Genomic DNA, 4300 nt, shown 5'->3' with positions numbered 1-4300 from the left:
AAGGGTATTCTTTCTTCGGGGATCGTCTCTTCTCCGCATCTGAGAATGAGGGTTGTATTTATCATCAAGGCGAAAACTTATTGAGAAAGAAACTGGTAACATGCGATCGCAGGTTGATCCTATGCTATCACATGTGTCTTTAAAAATACGTATCGATCCGATTTAACGATGAACATTGCTTATCTAGGCTTTTTTGGACAACATGTGATCGCAGGTATAGGTATATGCGATCGCAGGTTCCTAAAAATTCGTGATATGTGCATATCTACATATATATTTTACATCATATCTTAATATTATTAGCTATATTTATGCTTATTATAGAACAAAAGGTACTTATTATGTTTAATATTTGTTATGAAGCGTAAAAGACATTCTCGGAAGCAATATGGAGGTTGGAAGAAGGAATGAAGAGCTTAGGCAAGAAGAAGACACAAGAAAGATGTTGTTAGACAGCTTGACCCCTCGTCAGTATTTTGGCCATATCTCATGACTCGTAACTCTGATTGACATGATTCAAAATGATCTGAAAACTAGATACAATTTCGGACAACGTTTGTGTTTTGAGAAAAGTCAGATTTCCAACTACCACGATGTGGTGATCCCACCATGACGTGGTGCATGGAATCTTCGCGATTCTTGACACTGGCTTGGGGAATACAGGATAAACACGATGACCACGACATGGTGCCTTTACCACGTCGTGGTGGCCAGATTTTAGGCAAGTATATATATCTGAACATTATGACGAATTGGGGGACTTGGTGGTGACTTTCTGGAGAAGTATTACGACAAAAACCCTTTGGGGTCGATTTTGAAGCTAGGAAGTCGATTGGAGCAAGGATTCGCATCTACACATTTGGTTTGGTTAGTTTAATGATGTTCAACTTAGTTTACCTTATTTTTATGTGTTCACCAGCTGTGATTATGGTCTAAAAACCCTTCCTTTCATTTAGTTAGTTGAAACCTAAAACTATGAGTTAGTTTCTTACTTTATGGATTATATGAATTTGGTTTATGCATGTGTTTGATTATCATTACCTAGCATGTTAAAGTTTGTAGCTTTGTTTCTTAATTTCTAATGTAGTGTAGATTAGTGACCATTAAATTACATGAACTTGATTACCTAGTGATTTAGTGACTATTAAATTGTTAGAGCTAGTGTGACCATTAAATTGCTAAAGCTAGTGTGACCAATAAAAGTAACAAATTTAGTTGTGTTGGAGAACATAATTGTGACCTTGTGTTTGCTTAGATAAATCTTACATAGCCCATCTATAATGAATAACTAACTCTGTGTTTTGATTGTGTACGATCATACAAGGTAGTTCATGAATTGGTGAAAATATTAGTAAACTTGGACCTGAATTGCTAATTACATATAACTTGGTAACCAACTTCGTTAATCCATAAATAAGTACTAACCATAGGAAAATGTGGATTTGAAACTAAATGAAAATGTTTTAGTATATTGATTATAATCATTTTTAATTGAGTGCTTAAGTTTTTCTGAACTTGTAAAATCAGATAAAACCCCCACTTTTAGTTGTTTTTCTTAGTTTAGCTTTTACTAATTATTTTATTAATTAGATACCGTTTTCTGTGATCGACACCCGACTTACCCAAGCTATACAAAAATCTGACTAGGTACACTGCCTATAGGTGCATAGTTAGTATAAGTTTGTTAGGTTATAAATGTAAAAGTTGATAGGTATATTTTGTGCACATCAAGTTTTTGACGCCGTTGCCGAGGAACGACTTATTTGATTATTAGTTTAATTTCTTTTAGTCATTCGATCTTTTTTGTGGGGTAAAAACCACAAAAAGTTACTTTTGTTTCATTTATTTATTTTAGTTTTTTTTCTCTGAGACACAACCACGTCGTGGTAATCTTCACCACGTCGTGGTCTCGCTTCTATTAGTTTTTCGTTTATTTGTTTTGTGTTCCTTTTACATGTGTTTTTCTAGTTTTATCTTAGCAGGAAAAAATGGGGGACATCACAACCATGTCAATGGAAGAATACAAGCAACATATGAGGGACGACAATAGATGGGGTCTTGATCCACCAAAAATCCCAGCCACGACAAAGTTTGAACTTCCGGGGCACATTCTCATTATGTTAAGGGAACTAACTTTTTTGGGAATGAGCATGAGGACGCTTATGAGCATATAGAAGAGGTGGTGGAGATTTCACATTATTTTAATGTGCCAAATGTGAGTGAAGATGCGGTGATGCTTCGACTTTTACCGGTCACGTTGAAGGGTGAAGCAAAAGATGTTGGATTAGTGTCTAAGTCCATAACTATTTTGGTATGTACTTGACCCGATTGTGCATGGTCCTTTTGGGTTTCCTTCACACTGGTGACTAGACAGGATGATTGTTGAGGAGAGAGGCTGGTTTATTGTTAAGAATAATAAATTGGAGTATAAATATGATTTTTTAATATATTATTGAATAATATATTAATTTGGAATCATATTATTAATTAGTATTTAATCAGGAATTAATTTAGAATTAATTTTGGGATTAAAGGAACTGACTGAAAGTGCAAGGGCTATTTTGTAATTATTCAATAGTTGAGGCTTTGGGCCATTGGATCACCTTTATTAAGGCTTCAACGAAAATCCTAGAAGGATCTAGGAGTTTTCGTCCAAGGGCTTAAGGAAAGGAGTCCGTGGACTTGCTTAGGCCCTAAGCTAAGGGATTAGGGTTTACACCTTGAAACCCTAGTTAGCCTTAAGTATAAATAGCACCCTAAAGCACTAAGATTTCGTCCAAGCCTTGGGAAACCCTATAAGGGACGAAATCTAGGGCAAGATATCCTTCTCTCCTCTCTCCCATATTCATCCTTTCACCTAGTGTGTTTGTGAGCCATTAGAGGTACTACACTTGTGGTACTTGCTTTCAAGAGCTAAGGAAATTCAAGGAACTAGTTGTTATTGCTATATAACAACAAAAGGTATGTATTCTATTTTTATATATGAATTTCAAAAATAATAGTAGCATGCCAGGTTTCTTTTTGTGTTCATAAAGTTGTATAACTAATAGTGAAAACATAGATCCAACTCTAGGGTTGCATGCACACATAGGATTGTTTATATCTAACCCATCAAAAGAATGGTTAAAATCTCTTCCCTTTGGAGCAATCACAACATGGGCTGATTTTAAGACTGAGATGATAAAGTAGTTTACCCGTCCTTCGAAAGTGGCAAAGCTTAAAAGAAACATACAAAATTTTCAACAATTAGAAGGCGAGTCATTATACGAAGCCTGGGAACGTTACAAGAGATTGTTACGACATTGCCCTCAACATGACTTCAATGTGCAACAAGAAATCTCGATATTTTATGATGGAGTCAATGTGTGCACTCGTCAACTTCTAGACTCGCAAGGGCCCATGACAAAGAAGAATCTGGCAACAAATAATGCTTTAATTGAAGAATTCGCCAAGCATTCAATGGAGTATCACAACCCAAGGTGGAAGGATTTCACTAGAGGAAAGTCAAGTAAAGATGGAGTTTCTGAAGCCTTAATGATGGTAATGACGAAACTCAATGCCATGGAAAATAGGCTCACAAAAATGGATGGATCAATTAATGTGGTACATGATAAATGTGAATCTTGTGGAAGACCTCACTCTGTAAGGGATTGTGAATTAGAATACAAGAGAGATCAATACACGGAAAAATATCAACAACTAGAGCATAATCTCTACCAACTAGAACGAGTCCAATCCGAGAAGATAGATGCTCTCGAGTCGATGTTATTCAGATTCATGGAAGCTAGAGAAAAAAGACATGATGCAACTGATGCAACACTTAGAGTTCAACAAGCATCTATTTTGAGCATCCACACAGAAGTTGGGCAATTAACAAAACTTGTACAAGAAAAGCTATCGGATTTACTTTCATGTAAAGTCGAGTCAATCCCTATGGCTCAAGTCATGGCCGTTGATACAGAAGAAGAAGATGAATTGGAGAATATGAACGACCCTGAAGAGGATTCTAATAAGTCACTCGAAGTAAAAAAGAAAGAAGAAGAAGAGTATCGTGAAGTTGCTCAGTCGCCACAACGTGGAGACAATAGTGCCACGTCGTGGGTAATAATAAAAGAAGATTATGATTTTTCTGTTGTTAAGCCATATCGACCACATCTTCCTTACCCATCCTGTACCAATGCAAATTTGGTGAAACAAGAAGGCACAAAGTTCCTTAATCATGATGAATTTGAACGCGTGGAGTAAGAAGAGTGGGAGGAATGGGAGGATACTTTACGAAAAGAGCAATTGGAAAAAGAAG

General features: G+C 36.3%; 1 non-coding gene across 1 annotated transcript; it reads right to left on the bottom strand.

The window, feature by feature from the left end:
* Positions 1-3213: 3213 nt before the first annotated feature.
* On the bottom strand, positions 3214-3320 carry LOC145056021 (small nucleolar RNA R71). Its single transcript, XR_013685562.1, has one exon. It is a non-coding gene; the product is annotated as a small nucleolar RNA R71 (small nucleolar RNA).
* Positions 3321-4300: the final 980 nt, after the last annotated feature.

This window comes from Lactuca serriola, chromosome 5 (assembly GCF_051521515.1).
Source record: "Lactuca serriola cultivar US96UC23 chromosome 5, Lser_US96UC23_V15, whole genome shotgun sequence".
Lineage (NCBI taxonomy): Eukaryota > Viridiplantae > Streptophyta > Magnoliopsida > Asterales > Asteraceae > Lactuca > Lactuca serriola.
This window is presented reverse-complemented; position numbering and strand designations above follow the sequence as displayed.